Source organism: Ciconia boyciana, chromosome 2 (assembly GCF_034638445.1).
Source record: "Ciconia boyciana chromosome 2, ASM3463844v1, whole genome shotgun sequence".
Taxonomy (NCBI): domain Eukaryota; kingdom Metazoa; phylum Chordata; class Aves; order Ciconiiformes; family Ciconiidae; genus Ciconia; species Ciconia boyciana.
The window spans coordinates 108,199,425-108,220,879 of NC_132935.1; positions in this window are offsets into that span (position 1 = coordinate 108,199,425).

A 21,455-nucleotide genomic window follows, 5' to 3' on the forward strand; every position below is an offset into this window, starting at 1 on the left:
CATTAATAGTATAATTAAGAATGAAGACACCAAAACACCAACGCAGATTAAAAATTTTTAAAAATATATATTGCTCTGTTTTGCAGGAGTGCTTTTTTATCAGATAGAAATCCTAAAGTCCTAGTTTCAGTAAAGTCTGTTTCATCTTTCAGTGATCACATGCAAAAGACCTTGAACATGTCTCCTACAGAACTTTTTTTTTTTTTTTAATTAACCCTAGTAGCAGCACTAGCTTTTCCACCATGGCATTTCCCAGATTTAAAGTTAGTTCTCTTCTAATAGGAACATTCAGGAACAAATTGCTTGATAAATCAGGTATTTGGCCACCAAAAGAGTCTTTCAAGATTACAAAGGCAGAATCTTTTCAAGAGAAATAAATCAGTCAGGCACTGAGTAGACACATCTGCTGTTATCTAACCAGAAAGCAACAGGACAAGTTAACACAAGGTTTGTGGACCTCTTGAGCAGAGAGAGGAACCAGCTGGTATTGTGAAGAAACTTCAGCCACTGAAATTGTGGGAATGGATTTGTCTGCTCCAACTAAGACATGTTTACCTTAAAACTCAGAATTGTCCTGTTGAGGCTGCTGGAGAAGAGGGCCATGGCATTTAAACCATGTAGCCTGACACACTGAGGTGTCTCAGTTATTAGCCGAGACCCCCTGAACAAGAAGCTTCACTAATCTGAAGGGAGCCCATCTTTCACCCTCATTATTTAGGAATCTAATTTTGGCCAGCTTTTAGTCTGCTAGTACAACACCTCCCTAAGCAGCAAAGGATAGGAGGACAAAAAACTTAACAAAACACCCACTGCTGATTGAATTTCTGGCCCATGAATAGGACTGCCAGAATGTCAGGTAATGGCTACTGCTAGTGATCTTATTCCACTATAAAAACTAGTATATCCTCATGATTGTCTCACAGAACCAACCAAAAACCCAGACTTGTTTGTGATAACATAACCAAATAACATGCAATATTAATATAGTTTTAATTAAGACATGGTATGTCAGGCTGATAAAGCTTCAGCTGAAGTAATCACAGACATGCAAGGTAAACAATTTCTTCCATTTCAGTTCAGGCCATTTTTTCCATTTTTCCTTGGCAAATTAGTTCTGCCTTGCTGGTTGTTTTGCATAGCTGCCAAGCCAGTTTTCATACAATATATTATCGTACTTTTCAGTATGTGCAGTGACTTACAGTACCAATACCTGGCAAAATACATAGTGTGAAAACAGGGGTTTGATCACCTGATTGACTGAAAGCAAATTCAACATTAATTCATTTATCATTCTCAGGAGATGATGGATATTGTGGCCAATAGGTCACTGCATATAACTCAAGAAACTTTGGTTCAGTTCCAAGCTCAGACCAAATCTTCCTTTGTGCTATGTTCTTTTAAATACAATTTTATGTTCTCAGAGGTGCTATTAGGACAATAACGTTACTGCTTGTGAGGGGCCTAAATGCTATAGTTAATTACCAAAATGTTTGGATAGCAGGGGTTATGCAAGCACATTGATACACAACCACGTTTGTCAAAGAAATCCAGCACTAAAACAGATGCAGGTTTGTTCCCCTATTTTTCAACACTTTTTCATTTTCTGACCCTCATCAGACGGACTCATTGTAACTGATTCAACAGAGTCCCATTAACTAATATGTCTAGTCTATCCTAATTGGTTAATAGAGATAAGCATACTGCTGTGGTGACAAAACAAGAACCATAAGTCACAATAACAAGAAAGTTTTACAAAACTCTTAACAAATCAAAATACAAGAGGAAAAAATATTTTTGCCTAATTCTGGGACTGAATACTAATGTAAATACAAATATACTACAAAGACCTGAAGATTCAAAGTCCTATGAATTCAAATCATCCTGAATGAAGTCATTGCCTTGCAGAGACACAAGACCATAATCTGTTCTATTGAGAAATTATTTGTTTCATATTTTTATTCCATATACTACATCTTCGCTTGCATTGATAACTTAGAAAAACTTTTATGCAGTTTATACATAAACTATGTGTAACAACTAGGAAAATGGTCACATTTCATAAACTCTCCTGAAACCTCTCTTAATACAAAAGCAAACATAAGCAGCTTCCCTATAAATTGGAAACCACGACTTGTAGGCTGTACTTCATGTACTTCATTTCCTCTCTCCCCAATGGCTTTAGTATAGCTCCATATGCATAGACAGAAACCTGAATCTTGCTCCTCTGCAAACAAACATGTTTAGTTTAAATAAAGACCACAAGGCATCTGGCCAGGTTTAAGAAGCTTACTCGTAACTCAGAAAACATCCGTATTAGTACCACGATTAATCTACTGCAGTTGCTGAGGGATGGTCCTGATCAGAGCCCCTACTCAAGTACCCTGCATGATGCAAGCACACTGCAGGGCAAGATGGACAAGACTTCTTCCCACTGTGAAGTTGAAAAATGTCATCTCAAAGAAGCTGTGATATATTAGTGATCCATCTGCCCCAATGAGGTATCAAATGGCAAGTTCAGCATTCATTATCAGGCAGGTTTTGTTTTGCCCAGGAAAAGAAATCTGGAGACTACCAGTTAAATGTACGACACTTCACTTTTGCAACCAAACCCAACAGAAGATCAAACACGATGCGTAGGGGAATAGATCATGCGTAGGAACATTTAAGTAATCTTTCAAAACCCTGAATGTTTTGCCAGCATCTTTTTTCTTACCAAAGACTCAACCCTTCTTCAGAGAAATCCATTACCTGCTGTTTGAAAACATCTTTTGTGTAGGGAACGCAGCTATTTATTTGGTGTTTTTTGCTCTGTGCTTGTAATTCTTAATGTAACAAGAAACTATGACTGGTGGTTTGAGACATTACTTTGTATGGATAGTTAAATAAGAAGGATCTTACTAATCTCTTGAGGAACAGCATCAGTAATGGAAGAAAAAGCAATGGACAAATTACATTATTTGTATAAAGGTAAGAGTCATGGACATTCCTCAGTATACTGGGCAACTCATTACATACAGTCAGCTAGCAAATGAAAATTAAAAGTAACAAAATCAAGTAGCAGCATCAGATACTGGAACTAAAAGTAATAAAACATATTTTCAAAACTAATGATCCCCAAACCCTCTTTCCAGAAATTATTTAAACAATTGATATACGTAAAAATGCAGTAACTTGAAAAAAAAGGGAAAATCTGAAATATTCAATAGGGGAAGACAAAGTAATTCTGTTTGAGAATCTAAAAAAAAAAATTATTTCTTACATAGTTTTATGTTCAGTTGTAACACCTAAAATCCCTCTCATTTTCCAGTAAATTACTCTTTTTGACAAAAGCTATAAAACAGATGCTATTCACACATGCAAATATTCAGCACGCTGATAGCAAAACTATATACAAAGGCAGTAAAGCAGCTTCTCTATTGCAAAAAACCCAAATAAGAACACAGGAAGACCATCTCTCTCTCGCCTCTTCTGAGCTGGACTTTCAATGAGTGGTGGAATAAGAAGTAGTATGATCTAGCGACACATAAATACCTTCCTGATAAAAGGAATAATTTTACCTTCCTTCCTTTTATGAAGCGCATCAAAAAATCCACTTTTAATCAGTATTTTTCATATTCTCTTTTCACACAATGAAGACGTGAATATGACAATAAATTTAGAGAGGAATAATATTTTCAGTAAACATGTCACACCAAAGCTGATAATGACTAAACTAAACACTGTTAAGTAATGAGCCTCCAATTGCTAAGGGTCCAATAGAGCTTAGAAAATCTTACGGATATTCCTTTGGTGCATGTGAAAGTGTGGAAGAAAAGGGAAAAGAAAAATAAAAGGCAACAATGCAGAGGTATTCCTTGAGAGTCAAGAATCTTTTCCACTCCTTTGCACTCAAGGAAATAAAAGCTTAAGAGCAATTCTATGCTGAGATGTATATAATAATTTACATGTTCATGATTACATACTGTTTGCCTCTGACACAAGGTACTAAGCCTTGATATACAATCAGGATTAACTTTTATCTGTACTACCCAATGCAAAACCCTTGAGGAGTTTACTTAGTCCTACCTGGGTTTCCTCATCCAGGGTGCAGCTTGATTTGACCTGTATTAGAGCCTGATAACTAAAAAGTTTGTAGTATAGACGCAGTTCAAGGACTTGGAATGAAACAAGGAGCAAAACCAACCATACAGTCATATCCCTGGGATAAACATGAAAGATGATTAGGGATACTCCTCCTTCAGTTTTAACTAATTGCCTTGCCAAAATAATTCAAAATAAGTTACACAAAGCTTCCTTATATGACTATAACCTTGCCTTTTTAGACTTTGGGAATGGTGCAAACTATGCTCTGAGTATATCTTGAGCATACTGAATTTTACAAATCCCTGTCTGCATGGCTAAGTTTGATTGCTAGTATATATTAAAAAAAAAAAAAGAGGGGGATGGAGGCAATGGAGCCATGTTTCTCTGACATTTTCCCTCGATGGAAAAGCATAACTGTCTCTAGGAGAAAAGAAGCAGCAGCCAACTCAAGAATACATCTCCAGTATGTATATGGCTATATACATCTACTATGTGTATTCAAACTGAATCTTTCTTCCCCTTAGCCTTCACACACAAGTCTGCATTAGGCAGAATGAGGCTGCAAATCAGTAATTTCTCTTTGTACAGAACAGCCCAAATTTTGGATTAACATTAACAATATGATATAAAGTATAAGGCGAACGAACATTAGAGATTAATCATGCAATGTAAAACATGTTTCTGAGCAGAGCACTGCTGGTAAAGGAAAGAAATTCAGAGCAGGGGTGATTAAAATTTCCATGAAATATATCTTCTTATAATACTAGAAGCAAATTTCTCCTTATGTTGATTGAATAGGAAACCAGATTTTATCTATTCACAGTAATACAGCATGTTTACTTTGGGCAGGTCTGGTAGTGTCATCTTTTATTAAGGTTGCCTGACACTTTCTTGCTGAAACCACCTTTTCAGTTATTTATAGTTTTCCACAACCACAATCATCTGAGCTGAAATCTTCCCAAGCAGATGTCTGCCTCAGGCTAACTTGTTTGGAAAATGTCAATCAAAAACACTAGGAGTTCCCAAAGAATAGGCAGAGGAAGGAAAATATAATTCACCCCATGTCTGCAAAAGCATTATAGATTTGAAGATTCCCAGAACTCTGAAAACATTTTCAGAGCATCAGTTTTTGGAGGAAAACAGATCAGACTAACATTAATATGTCAAGGATATACTTTGTGCTATCTCTACAATAGAGACGAGGTAACCAAATTAGAAATTCAGAAAAGAAAAATTAATCCTGTGCTTGCAGACATGCTTGCTAAAATTGTTTGATTTTCTAAGTGTCCTATTTTCCAGTTCTCCAGAGTAAATGTTACGTTTAGATTTGAATTACTTTATCAAAAGTGTTTTTCCCACCTTCAGCACTCATAGTTCATGCAGTATACATGAAACTTATTCTACAGCTGAATTCCTTTGCTGCCAAACGTGGAAGGTGTATGGCATAAAGGAGACAGTAATAATTCCTGTAAAGCTACTGCTGCTTTTATTATGTCAGTTTCTAGAGAATAATTAGGTCATTCATGTATTTTACATTTCTTTCCACATGTGAGCACTAGTATCACTTACTACTCCTTGGATTAATTTTGCTGTGACCATATAGTTTAATACATTATGCCAAAGGCAAAGACTTTCCCTAGTCAAAGCCTGCGAAGATGCACATATGCATTTTGTATGCAGACGGGGAAAAACAAAACAAAACAAAGCAAGAAATAAACCCCACAAACCACCAGATCATGCAACAGCCACAAATCAGAAGATGGCTGGAAACAAGGAAGTTAAAGCCTGGCTCTGGATGTCCATCAGCTGTGTACTTGCTTCTTATCCTCAACAGAGTGCAGCACTGCAGAACATGAGACATCTCCAGAAAAATGCCAATGAATGTCCAGCCAGCAGTTGATGATAAACAGATGCAACAAGATGTGCAACAGAGAAAAACACAGCATAGTTTATGCTGTCCTGGAAGAATGGTTTAATCTAACAAAACAAACCTATTTTTATTGTATTTGTTTTCCATGGTATTTCTAACCACCTTTCTTAATATTTAAATAAAGTTAACTGAAAGCTTCAGCAAGGTATTTTTCTGTGTGCACCTAAAATTATGAGAGGTTCCATGTGCATTGTCACATCTGTCTAGAAATTAGTTAGCTTTACCACTGTTCAAACTTCTCAATTGACTTGTTCTATATGGTTCAAAATACCATATTCCCATGTTATTTCTACATTTTTTTTAGCTGTCCAACAGCTAAGCAAGATATTGTAAACAAAGAGGAAGCTTGTGGGCAACCTGAGAATTGAACACAGACCCTCAAAGATGTTTAAAAACATTCACTTAAATGTCACCAAATACTTCCAAGTGACCAAGCTGGAGAACTCATAGCTGGTTCATTTGGGGCAGGAAGGATACAACGACTATCACTTCCTAATAATTTTATTCCATTCAAGAAGGTAAAAAATTCACAATTCACACACACACACACAAAACAAAACAAAACCCTTGCTTGTCTTACTATCTTAGAGGGTCCCACACACACATAAGCAGGAAGAATAAAAGGTAAAAGGTAACTAGACTTTGCTGACCATACAACTGAAAAATTACTATTTTGTAAGTCCATATGCTATCGCTTCTTCTAAATACTGGATGGCAAGACCAAGCAGAACATGGTCTTGTTCTACAGGCCAAACACCCACAGCCACTGCTATGCAGCTTATCAGGAGATTGTTTCATCTCCAGGCTCCTTCCTGACATGGGATTTAGCAGGGCACACAGTCAAGGACCAGGACAGAGTGCACCTTCTCTACAGTGCTGACACAGCCATGGTTTCCTGTCCTGCTACTAATGTAGCAGGACATTTTACTAATGTAGCAGGACAGGACTTTCCTGTCCTGTGTAATCTGAGGTTCTCTTTATGCTACAAGAGTATTTTTTAGCAGACTTGACTAGAAGTCAGACTGTTAGGACTCTGAATCAAAATTAGCCTGTTACCTTGAGATGTGTCCCAGAAGCCCATCATTTCTGCATGTCCAGATTGCTGCTGGTTGTCCATGCTAGCACACAGGTGATGCAGTTGCACACTGCTATTTCAAAGAGAAAGTGAATGGGCAGAAGCCACCTTTGGAGCACCTGTTCTCAAGCTACCCACTATGATAACAGAGTCAATTACATGTTCATCCTTTATTCAAATCAAGGAATTAACTGTAGACTAAAAATTCTTGAAGCAGATCCACTTCAGTGTTTCTGGACTCAGGAATACTATTCCCTCACTAGCAAGACAAGTGTGATCATCAGCAGCAACTGAATTTCAAAACATAGCATCTGTTTTTTCTAGTGCTAAGGGTCCAGCCTGTTATGGTCCTGAGGTGACAATAGGATTGACAAAGTCCTTTCACTTCTGAAAAGAATATGATTGTCTCCATTTTTTAAATCATGACACCTTCCAAAGATAGTTAGTCAGGGTGCTGACAACTCCAGTAAGCAGACTGACTATTTCAGTAGCACACATCTGAACCACATGACAGTTAACAGTACAGGACATCACGCTTCATCAATTGCAGACATAACTGGTGGTTCTGTCCTGTTTGAGTTTATTACAGTGGAACTATTAATGCAAAATTTTGTGCTCTTCTTTTCTCACAGGTATACTACAAAGAATTCTCATTACATGGTGTCCTTCCACACACCCCAAGGGGGGAGTTTATTGTTCTTTTTGGGGGAGGGTTGTTTGTTTGGTCTACTCACTCAGTGGTCACAGCTTTATGCAATTCTGCAATAGTCATGCTCTCTCTGCAATGCCAAACCAACAGAGCTCTGTCTGCATCACAGTTCAGAAAAGAGGAAGGTAAGAGATGACAGGCTTGCAAATTTCTCTGGCATCCTGATGTTATTCATAAGGGTCCTCTTAGGAGCAACCACTGCATATCAGGCATAAGAAGTGAGGAACAAGAAGTACACGCTGTACCAGTACTAGCTTCCATAGCAACAGTAGTGAAACATTGCACTTTTCCAGTCTTGGAAAACATTCCCAGTTTCCTCCCAATCTGATGGTGCCATTAGAAATGACAAAACACTTTTTCAGCATCAGTTTGTTTTGTACAAACATTTCTTTATAATCATAAGCAGATAGTGTGGAGACTGTCCTATTTGACAAGGTTACACTGGTGCTCACTCTCAAGAGATGAAAAAGAAAACTGTTCAAAAATGCAATGAGCAGACAGGCAAGACAAAAAGTACTGTCATTCACCAGCCCTGCAGCAGGTCTACGGGGACCATGGTAGCACTCTTCCATTATTTTCACAAGCAGCAGTGAGAGGCTGATTTGCCTTGCAGCACTGTACTAAATTCATCCATTTGAAGTTTCAAAAAAATACCAAATAAGTGAAACTCTACACACAGCATTTTGTGTACTTCTGCAGATGAGGCTTGAACAGTAATTTTTCTAAATACAGAGGCTTATGCTAGAAGTCTCAATAATACTGATGAAAACCTTGAAAAATAAAAAGATTTCTAGAAGAACCATTTTTGGAAAACGTCTGAAGCACACACATCACTCCACCACTGAAAAACACATGAATGCCAGCTGATACTTCAGCATACCTACTAGCGTTTTGGGATCTTATAAGCCCCAGGCAGGCCTAACTCATGTTGGATGAAAAGGTATTTGTTACAGCAATGTTAGAAGATACTTAGTGGAGACTCCTGGATGTGACTACTACTTGAAGCCCTCAAGAAAACATTCATCATTTAGGTCAAAGAAAGGATTTAGCTTATATTCGTCCATAAAAAGGCACTCAAATATGCATTTGTTTCTTAGAGGATAGCCTGGCTGTCTTCTTGAAGAAAGGACACCTACTTCCTCAGGAAGATCTCCACTGCTTTTTTACTGCTGTCAGGCACAAGCATCAAAACATATTCAAGATCTCTGCACAAAAAAAAAAAAAAAAAAAAAAAAGAAAAAATCAAAAAGTTTTTAAAAAGTTTTGAAAGCAGGACGCATAATCAGAACTTTATCCTTTTTAATGCAGATGCATCTGGATAGTCCTTTCTTTATTGCAGTATCAAGATTCATTCTGGGAATAACTCTTCTATCCCCTCCTCCCCTCCCTCCCAAATACTTCTTGCCATATAGTAACTCTTATTAAGTTGAGACAAGTACTATTCTCTTCTTTCCCCTGACCCAGACTGATAAGACAATCAGCTGAAAAGTACAGATAAGTCTCAGTCGGGTAGGTCAGTCCAAATGTGAGGCAAGCCCAGAAAAATTTTGAAGTTATCTGAGCTCTTATCTTTAGCAACAACTGGACATCTCTTAAAAGGTAAATATCTGAATGCATAAGCAAAGTTATACCAGGAGACATATTGTACTGACATGAATAAACACACAGATCCAATTTCCAGCCCCTTAGCATAATTAAGCAGTTAGATCAACCCACCTGGGATTCCCCAAACTTGAAGAAGCTTTAAAAAAAAAAAAAAAAGAGAACCAACAGAAGGAAGTAAAACTTGCTGTACTTTCCCCATATATACACAAGATGTATATACAAGTGGTGTCATTTGTATGACGCTGCTGATATCGGATGACCACCAGTAAACATGTGGGATGAAGTATTGTCTGACATTCACAAGTCAGTCCAGTCTTCCTGAGATGAATTCTCAAGTTTTGTCATTATAACTCCAAATACATAAATGGATATTTACAGACAAGATAATCATATTAGAAAAAAATATATTCATTCTATTTCAACTGTTTAATACATAGGGAGACCTGCAAGTAGCAAAAGATACACTGCTGCATTCAACATTCATAACAGGCAACAAAACAAAGAAGACATACCTACCCTAAGTAGCTAGGATATCTCCTATTACCCAAAATAATTGCCACATGTCTATATACCAGCTAATGTGGTCAGCCTCAGACTGTTTCAAACTGAATCTGAAATCAAGTGCCCCTATTCAGTAGTACAACAATTCCTTAAAGCCCTGGTGTCACTTTCTATAATACCTGTATATTAAATTGAATGCAGGCCACACTGTGTGGTTTATACAGACTTACGAGTCCACAACCAAAAGTGTCATGAGTATACACATACATGAATCATTATGGGACAGTCCAAGCCAAAGCTAAGACTTTTTCTTCCTTTACATCTGTCATGTGACAGTGAAACCTTCAGCAATTTCTCTGAACAAACTGCAATTTACTCAGACTGGGTAGGAAGAATTTTGCATAAATGAGCCTTTTATTTTAAGCCAAGCAATATAATGGCCATCACAAACCTAACAGAAAATTTAAGGATTGAAAAGATCTTATAAGCAAGCCCTGGTTCTTCTAGGTCATTGTGGTTGGGTGCTTTCAAATAGTACAAGGTTTCCCACTTCTCCAAAACCAGAAATCCAGATTTACTTTGCGGATTTTGAGACTATGGACCCACAGACCAAAAAACCATCCCAAGGCTTGCCAAATAAATGATGTTAGTTTCCTCACTGGAGCTGGACAGAAAAAGAAACTTTTCAAAACATTTATTCTGTTTTCTAAATCAAGTTTGTTTAGTTTATGGTTCTCCATCTTTTCTGAGCAAAGTCAGAAATAGTGAGACCTTCATACTTCATGGTATTTGAAAGCCTGTACATGGCATATGCTAAACTACAGGCACAGAGATGAAGAAAGAGTGTTTTTTTCTTAATTCAAACAAGTGGCAACACTGTTTTGATGTGTATATGCCTGATCAGTTCCTGAGAAAATGAACAAGAGAACAACCTACACAACATAACCCACTTATAAAATCATATAGTCATCATACCATTTTTAAAATGAGAACATTTTGTTACTATCAGCTAATTGGTAAGGACATAATATCTTATTTCATTGCTTTTCCATATGCAGTAGACATGCAAGTCGGTTACTGGACCTCAGCACATATCAACTAAAAAAAAAAAAAAAAAAGGACCTCAGAAACATTTGCAAGATGACAAAACAGATCAGGCCATATGTTTACTGCCCTCACAGTAGTCTAGAGAGCAGCTGAGATACTGTGTTTAAATACTGGTATGTTTTTCCATTTGTTACAGTTTTACAGATTATTACAGTTAGGCTATGAAATGAGAGAAATTGTTTCAAAGTTAGATACAGTGACTGCAGATAGAGTAACTCCCCTACCATCTACCTTACTGGTGTCCAATTGCTGATCATTTAACACCATGCTTCCACTAACTGTTGTCAACACCCCATATTCTGTCATTCAGCCTCCATATTCATTAATCTAAGGAAAACAATAATGATTATAACAAAAGCGTAACTGTTCAGGAAGACACAGCCCTAAATGAAATATATAGTCTTTCATCTCCCCTTCCTGACAGGCGGTCAGGATACATTTTTAAATAAATAAAAAGGCTCTTTGAACATATTTCAGTAACCATTGTGATGAAAATACTCCAGTATTCTGATCTCAGAGGAGTCTTCCTTGGTCTTCTGTAAGAAGAATTTTGCACTCCTAATAACCAGAAAAGAAGGCACAAGGAATTCTGAAGTTTGCATTACTGAATTATGGATAGAAACAAAACCCAAGAAAATGAATTATTGAGGATTACAAGCAGCACTGGAAAGTCATCAGTAGTCTAATCTTCTGTTCAGCCACTCTTCTGTTCTTCAACTCACTGTCATTTTGGATAATGAGACAATGACTGATTTTACAATTTAAAAAAAATCCACAAAACTACACAAATCAGTGTGTTGAGTAATTCTTATCTTTTATCTGATTTTTGATCAATTTATACCTGACTTTAAGGAGAGAAACACTTTTCCAAGAACAAAAAGAAAGACACATGCTATATATTGCTTCATGTACCACATAGCATAGCATTATGATAGCATAAAAACAAAGTTAAAGATACTGTCTTTAAAAGTCAAATGGACACTGATAACAAGTGGACATTTATTCATACTTTATCCAAATTGTGTCAATTAGATAATCTTGAGTAGAATGGGTGTAAAAAGTAAGCTTAACTGCTTACAATAGTTTCCATTTGGTTGAAGAAAGGTCAGATTAATTGGGTCTTTCCTCTGATTTCCACATCTTTGAATCACACCTTTTAAGAAGATGCTATAAACAAGAAGAAAAGCATTTACCTGGTGTTGAAACCTCACTCCAACACTTGTGATTTAAAGCTTTGACAAACTTGTTTTGTATTCTTCTGCATTTAGGATCCATCTATGCTTCCATCATTTCAGAAACCCTGAAGTCAGCAATTCAAACAAGGTTATTGGAAGTTTGTTATTTTCCTCAGTCCGAGACCTGTCACAATCTTCTTTTTAGTAATACATGCTAAACTGCAAAAAAAGAGTATATATTTACATGTACTAGGCCCAAGACAAAGATTCAAAAGACAAGATGTTTAGCATTCTAAATTTATAGCAGAGCACATGCAGTGGGACTCCACTGCTGTTCATAGGTACATTGCAAAATGTCTTTGACAAGACACAAGCGCAAAGTCTGAAATAATACAGAAAGGGCAACACGGCAGTATCTCACAAGCTCAGTCTGAAATAATATAGAAAGGGCAACAGTGTGACTGAAGTACATTAAAATTTACAGCTCAGCCCTCTTAGCAGTCATATCCTGTGTTGCATTGCTGCTCCATAAGCCCTCAGGCAAGAAGGAGGAAGAGAAGATAACAGCAAGATGGAAATGCAAATAACCAGCATTATTAATGTCATCTCTAGAAAAATCAGGTGAAATTCACTGAACCCTCTATCTAAAATAGCAAGCTCCATGAAGAGGTTGGAAGAAGATTCATGCTGTGTCAAAAGAAACCATATAAATAGTTGAAGGTAGTTTAGCAGTGTGAGGATATGCCTGACAAGGCCCCACTGGGAAGTGCTTCACAGCAACATAATATTCTAGTACACGTTTTGTTAATATTTAATCACTTAAATAATTTAATTTCATGTTTAAGTGTTTTGAATAAAAGGAAAATAATGAAAAGGACTACTCTCAAACTATCAAAAGGAATATTTTACTGTTGTTTTTAAGACAATCACAAGTCCTACTAACACTTGTGAAAGGGAGCACATCTCTCAGGTACATGCTTCCTATTTTCTTTTTATGTCCTATTTTTTTTTAAACTAAATTAATTTTTTAAATTAACCTATAATTTTTTAAAATTACATTGATTTTTTTTTAAATCAATGTAAGTGTGACACATTATTTGCCAAGAATGGCACCAAAGTAATTAAAATACACCAAAAATAAAGTTATTAATTAAAATTGCATTTACAATTCACAAACATAATAAACAATAAATAAACCTTGTCATTCTCTGTTCCTGGACTAACTGAACACAGGAAACACATTGCCAGCTTTCTCATGTACCAACACAGCAGTTCTGACTCATCTTTGGGTTGGAAACTCTAGTCCAGGTCTATAAACACCGATGCTCAGTGTGTTCTTTGTGAAAGTCTAACTCCTAGAATTCTTTCCTCGCAGGTCTGAATAATACTAGAAGTTGGGATACATCTATTAGTCAAGAAGGTATTATGTAATTAGAGTGCATATTTCCTTATTTTGTCTTCATGAGCTGTCTGCTTTTGCCATCTGAAGTTATATTGTTTATATTTTTCATGGGAAGTTTACTATGTTTATTATAATACTCACAAAAGTGTCACGTTTCTTAGTAAACCAGAAAGAGCAATCTGTAAAGCAAAGAAACTGAGTTGTAGTGCTCATTTTAATAAATCAGTATGTAGAGATGGCTCAGTTATATAATCAAGCTTGCATTACTGGTTTAAAAGTCACACACAAAAAAATAATTTTTATGCCTCTTCAAAACACAGGAATACATTGTTCAATAACGAGAAAGAGATATTTCTTGTAAAAACCTTTTATGTTTGCCAAGAACCAGAAGTCACACTGGGAGTTTACAAACGAAAAGCAGAGGTGTAGTGTTCAGGTTATCTTCTTATTGTACCTGCTGTTGAGGTATATTAATGCTAACCATTTCACAAAAAAGACATTTGGTTGTAATTCCTCTTAAGGGAAAAAATGCCTCAAAGCTAAATTCTTGTGTGATCATCAAATTAACTACTAAGAATCATTATTTTGCTGTTTATAAAGAATGGGCAATAACGCAGAGATTTGCAGACTGTTAAATTGCCTAGAACTTTCATCAGAGAAACAAGTCAGCGGAAAAATTACATCAAGCTTTTCCAGAAAAAAATTATAGCTGTGGTAAATATGCTTATGAACAGACCATTGGAAAATTGTTTTCAAAGCTGATTTGGAAAAAGGTTTAGCACTTTTGTTTCAAATATACATAATAACCAAATAAAAAGTAGAGGGATAGAGAGTTCTAAATCATACTGAACTGTGATTTTGGTTTGCATGGTCAGAAGGAGAAAAATATCAAATATCAGAAGTAGAAATATAAATCAAAAAGGTCTCAAAGTACAACCACAGAGATGCTTCTTTACCCCCGGTAACTGAAAGTTATGGGAAAGTGAATGCTCTCCAGACAGGACCCCTTAGCTTATCCTTTTCTGCTGTCCTCTCCAGGCTGCTCAACTCCACAGGGGATTCTGATCTATTCAGGGAGTGGGGAAAATAATAACTTTTGCAGAGATGCTGTGCCATTTCCCCTTCCCTGGATTAAAGTGAAAGATCAGGAGCTACCCAACTGCATCATAGCTACTCCAACAGCTATTTTATTTCTTAACTTTTTCTAAGTAACTTTATGTCCAAGAGCAAAAGTTACCAAAGAATTGTGGACTGCTATATGCTTAAAGGGAACATTTTGGAAATTGATAACACTAACATTGGACCTGCTGTCATTATCAATTCACAACTGACTTTGTCAAGCGATCTCAGCTACAAGTGAGGTTGTGTTTTCCAATCACAACTGTCATTCTGTCAAATACAGATTGACCAGTGAGAAAATACTCCAGTAGTAAGTGCACAGTTTATCCAAAATTACCATAACACATAGATGTCATATCCTGATGACCCCCTATGAAAAGAGAGTTGTGTGTTGGTTTATACACCTACCCTGCTAAAGAAACCCGGTGTTCAGTTGACAGCTTTATATATGCTTTTTTCTTCCACAGAATTTATTCTTAATTATTTTCATCTGCATTAAAGGAGTGGATTAACTCAAAACAAAGTGAAAAAATAAATATCTTTTCCTCTATCACCGTGATTAATTGTATATAGTCTGGAGCATGAGATTTAATCTTTATCAAGTGCTTTATCAAGTTTCTTTATCAAGAAGCTTTATTCATAAGCTTTCTGAAAAATGTCACACTTTGCATAGGATCACTCAATCTGAGATGAGATCTTATATAACCTTCCTCCAGGGCTTCCCGCTTAGTGTAAATGGCCATAAATAAAGGGTTGTTTCCTAATGTGGACATTTTTTAATTTAAAGAAAAATCATTTTGAGAGAAGTCCCTATTGTTTCACACTCTTTAAAAACAGACAGTTGCTTTACAGAGGAATCCTAATCAAAACTAGCCACTGACAGCTGTCAGGTGGATTGCATTAGACTGAGGGACATTACCACCAAAGGTCCAAAATTTATTAAAAATACAGCACTGTCAGTAAAGAGTAATACACTCAGAATTTCTTCACTCCTCTTCCAAAGTCAGTAGAGCAACACTGATTAGTAGTACTCCTGCCCATTAAGTTCAATTCCAATGCTTACGGAAGACAGTGAACAAAGAAAAAAAGGCATTTGCAAGGGAGAAACAAAAAAAATCTTCCATTCTTCTTACTTTTATGGGACAAAGAGAATCAATCTTTAAAGCTGTATTAGGCCAGCATGAAGCAATTGTTACACAAGTTATCATTACACAATACCCATGTTGTGGTCAGCCCTCAATGGGAAAAAAAGAATTGCAAGCTATTTACTGTTTTACTATCCACAATAGCCTTTAAGCAAGAATCCCACCATTTAAGCAAGTCAAGCACACCTTTCACGAAGAAGAGGAAATACGTATGATAGAAGCATGTTAATCCTACACTACCATACCTTCACTTAAACAAGAAAATCCTTAACTGTCCATAGCTGCTTGGTTTATGAGACAGTTATAGGCTGTAACAGAAAGAAAGCCATAAAACTCCAAACATAAAGAACTTTTCTTTGCTGAGACTTAAAAAAATTTCAATATCCTGTATACAGAGTATGGTAAGTACTAACCCGAGACACAAAATGTATGAATATGGCAATTGCTTCCAATCCCTATAGGTGTTCACCAAGATTCAAACCTGCAAGGTACAAGCAAATAGCCATATACTCTATTAGTTATCTCAGTGAGGCTGTAACACCCTTCAAGATCCTCAAATTTGATTCATCTAGTGCAATCATCAGAAAAGTATCTCCACCTTCCTTGTCAGTGTTTAATGATTTTATACAGAAAAAGTATGATAAGTTGATTTTTTACCTCCACAGGGAGAGGTAGTTTCATTAAGCCAAATCCTCAGTCTTTTATTGCCCACCTAAAAATACCACACTCCTCAACAGCGGTGTGGTTAGCCTACCATTTTTTTTATTTTTCACCTACTTGACAAAACTACTCATTTGTTAAAACAACGCAAGAAATGAAGCATGCACACATATTTCAGACAAACTCCTTCGGCAGTAGAGCATATGAAAAACTGGATATAATTTAAAAGCAATAAATCTGTTTACATTTCAGCTCAGAATGATTTTTGCAAGCAATGCAAAATCAAAACTGCATTTCTTTTGCAAGCTGCATATTATAAAGTGCAGCACAATGCAAAAATACAAGGAAAAATACCATCTTTCATCAGTATATGCAACTTCCTTCGGCTTTCTTATATCATCTTGCTTTCCAGGGGACAAGTTCTGCATTTGACTTTGAATATGTGACAGGAGCAGGTTAGAGTTTAACATGTTTGCATCAGCTGTCCCACACCTCATTTTCCCTTACATAGAGGCCTATCTTCTATGTAAACAAACTGATTCCTGTCTAACAACAGAATTATAGTGACAGTTATCTTCTGTAAGTATCTTAGGATATTAAAAGAAACCAGAAAACAATTTTCAATATTTTGAAACATGGAATGGTTTTTTTTCCAAACTTTTTGCCAGCAAGTGATTTTCATAGAGAGACACTGCAGACGGCCTGTAATTATGGCATGAGTATTGCCCAGAAATGCTTATGTTTAAAACTTTATTGCTCTGGAGATTAGGAAGAGATGCACTGCATTCAGAGGACTATTTCAGACGTTTTATCAGAAGTGTGGACTTGTCAAAAAAAAAAACCAACAACCACACATCATTATGAGAACAAACAAGATTCCATAGATATCAAAAAGCCTCACATACACAGAATACTCCCAGTTGAGAAAATAAAATAGCAAGCATATTTGTACTCCTCAATTTCAAGTGACTTGAGCAGCCGCAAAGGGTGGGGAGATTCCAGTTCAAATAGGGTGCTTCTATACCCCACATCTCTCAGAATCACTGTGATGACTAGGATTTTGGCTTCATGAAGCAGGGAGGTTCAGTCATGCTCTCTGATAGCCAAAATCTGTATCATGACACAAAATGATAGTTTCTTTCAGTTAGCATGCTTTCTCATTTAGTGTAGTCTTCCAAAGGCTAGTCATACAAATAACATTTCTTAGGTAGCATTTTACCCACATAACAGTAAATGTAAGTTCTTCAATGTGCACGAGATGGTGCATAGTGAGGGCCTTGCCATATGATAGTAACTGGGGTCCTACAAATTTTTATACTGTTGGACAGGAAACACATGAAGTTACGGTTCTGGCAAATAAGACTTCTAAAAGAATTACTGTACTAGCATCATCCAACATGGTACATACTTGCTCCTCTCGTAAAGATTATCTTGAACTAATTCATGTCAAGTTAAAGCCATTCAAAAGTGACAGCAATAATACAGTTTTATTGCTTGACCCATGGGGCTGCTGCTCCCCAAACTGCCATGGCCACCCCGTCTCCTGGCTCGGCCAGCTTCGCACAGCCCCTCTGTGCTGCTCCCCAGCAGCTAATCCCACACACTGCTTGCAGCCAGCAGGAATGTTCAGATTTGGCTGGAACATTAAAAATGGATTATGATTCAGTTTCACAGGAAGGTTTCCAGGCTGGTTGTGGCAGATGGACCAGTTGCAACTGCACCAAAAGTCTGACCTCCAGCCCAGAGAGTAATGCCACCCAGCTGTTTGCACAGAAAATGCTCGTTTTCCTGTTCCAGTGCAGGAGAAAATGAGATGTCAGACTTTGTCACAATACACTTGCCAGTCTCTGGGCACATCTGCTGATCATGGATTTAAATTCTTGTGGAAGCTGTCTCAAAGATCCAGAGCATCCATCTCACCCAGAATAACAAACTTAGGAAAACAGAATTTGCTAGGAAATACAAGAGAAAATGGATGGATGTATACGGTTACTTGGAATTCTTCTGTACCCAGAGCAGCAGCACAATCTAAGGGGGACAACCAGTGTTGCTCTGCTGTCAGAGCCCTCCCCACCACTCTCTTCTGTTTCATCATATCTGCATCCCTAAAAAGCAAACCCATTTCAGAGCTTTTTAAAAATAAATGTAACATTTTACGGCCCCAACCCAGACACTTACAGCCTTGTAATTTCATGAATTCTATTCAATTTAGCATAAAATTTAGCTTTTGAAAACCAAAACTTACTGCCATCACATTTCTTGACATCTATGGCCAATTGTTATGCATGACAGAGGTCTAGATACTGCATAAGAAAACACAGTGTTGTCATGCTGTTTTATGAGGTCACAACACAGCTGGTAAACTGCAAAGCCAGAGGCAAAATAGTCTGTCCCATTAGGGAATAGGATTATTGCCCCATAAAAGCTGCATATTGGTATTACTTTTGCTCTTGTACTGTAAACATTTAAGATGAGGTTAAATTAAACTTGTTTCTCAGGTAAAATTCTTTGTACTGTTTTTCTTAATTTTTTTCTTTTTCAGAGGCTTTTACAAATGTTCAGTAAATGGGCAACTAAGCTTGCAAAAGGCCAACCAGGAAGGCTGGGTGTTCCAAAATTATCTCACTGGCTTTACACTATTCTAACCTGAACTGTGAACCGGAAATACCCTGAAAACAAATTTCATATACCTTTATTCATAAAATACTCTTTAGTAGTGAGCCAAGAGTTCTCCTTGTTTGTGCAGAAGAGCTAAAACTTTCCCTATATTTTATATCATATTAAACCCTTCATAACTGGATTTTCTTATAGGCACACAATCCTGCCCATAAAAATCAGACCCACACATTATTATAGTGAATCAGAGAACTTGGTTCTTATTCTCCAATGGCATTAAACATATTGTGCTAGAAATTGTGACAGCATTTTCCTGTGGTACAGTCTATATGTGTTTATTGCATTTATTCATCTTCCATATTTTGCCAATAATTACTACTCACTGTAGTTATTGCCCAGTCAGAAGAAACAGTTGGATCAACAGTGTGCAGACTCGAGTAAACCAGTGAGGCTCAAGTTTTCTAAGGGTGTAGCTACCTTATTGATCAGCATGATGCAAGGAAGAAAGGAGCAGTATGCAACCCATACCTCCACACTGCATCTCTGCTGACAGTGAAATCACAGAATCACAGAATGGCTGAGGTTGGAAGGGACCTCTGGAGGTCACCTGGTCCAATCTCCCTGCTCAAGCAGGACCACCTAGAGCTGGTGGCCCAGGAACATGTCCAGACGGCTTCTGAATATCTCCGGGGATGCAAATCCGCAGCCTCCCTGGGAAACCTGTGACAGTGCTCGGTCACCCTCACAGTGAAAAAGTGTTTCCTGATGTTCAGAGGGAATATCCAGTATTTCAGTTTGCCTCTTGCCCTGTCACTGGGCACCATGGAAAAGAGTCTGGCTCCCTCTTATATACACCTGCCCTTCAGATATCTATACACATTGATAAGATCCACTCCCCACCACCAAGCCTTCTGTTCTCCAGGCTGAATGGTCCCAGCTCTCTCAGCCTTTCCTCATAGAAGAGATGCTCCAGCCCCTTCATCATCTTTGTGGCCCTTTGCTAGACTCTCTCCAGTATGTCCATGTGTGTCTTGTACTGGGGAGCCCACAACTGGACACAGTACTCTAGGTGTGGCCTCACCAGTGCTGAGTAGAGGGGAAGGATCACCTCCCTCAGCCTGCTAGCAATATTTTGCCTAATGCAGCCCAGGATACCATTAGCCTCCTTTCTGACAAGGGCACATTGTTGGCTCACAGTCAACTTTGTGTCCACCAGGACTCCCAGGTCCTTTTCTGGCAAGCTGCTTTCCAGCTGGGTGGCCCCCAGCATATATTGGTGTACGGTGCTAAACTGCTGGTCCTAGCACCATATTAGTGCATAAACTGCTGGTCCTAGGCAGGTACCACACTGGCCTCAGCAGCACACTGCTGGAGGGCCCTCTGTCCACCCTGAATGTAGGCAGCTATAGATTTGCCATGAAGCACAACTTCAGTCTTGGTTCCAGCAGGAGGGGAACCACTGAAAGTGCAGGAGTGACAAGGTCAAGGGCATAATACAAGCCTCCAGGTAAAGATGCAAGGCAAATTCACAACAGAAAGTAGCTCTTCAGTGCACCAAATCATTAATGTAGATGCACTACCAGTATCACAGCTACTACAGAAGTTAGTGTTTTTTTCCTGAGTTTTACCCAGCAGTGATACCAGTGCTTTCACAGCTGCCTGTGTTCATTAGATAAGTGATTCAGTGCATCAAAATTATGGCACAAAACAGGAGTTTAGGGATCCAGCTTTCTTAAAAAAGGAGCTCTTTTTCCATTCTCTCCTTTTCCCATGGGTCTGTGTAGCAGTTCAAAGAAAAAAGGTTGAAGGTGTGATTGAGCTTGCATTACTGTTTGGTTTCCAACTGAGAAAGTCTGATGATAGCAGTTCATTTCCAAATGCTGAATAACAAGAAGGAGGAAGAAGTTTTGACCAAGAAAGGTCAGCATGAAGACTAAACATGTATCATAACAATTGGAATAGAATCTTCCATTAGTTTTAGACTGCTGTAAATTCCGGGAATTTAGAGTGGCCCAGAGCAAAAAGTAACACATGAAACTGGTATAAAGTGGTATCCTTTGCCATGCAGTCATTGTTACTTGCTTCAAAAAGTTGTACATAAACAACACATTTTTGTGTTCTATATTACATTTGAAAGTCCTCTGTACACACACATGCTTTTGACATGTGTCATCTCTTAGTCAGCTGAGAAGATGATGATTGACAGGAGCAGAGATGCAAAGTCTCCTTTGCACACAGAACTAGTACTGTGCTGAAATACCAATGATTTAAAAAAAAAAAAAAAAAAGATTTTGTATCTGCAAAAGAAACAAAGGAACACAAAGAAAG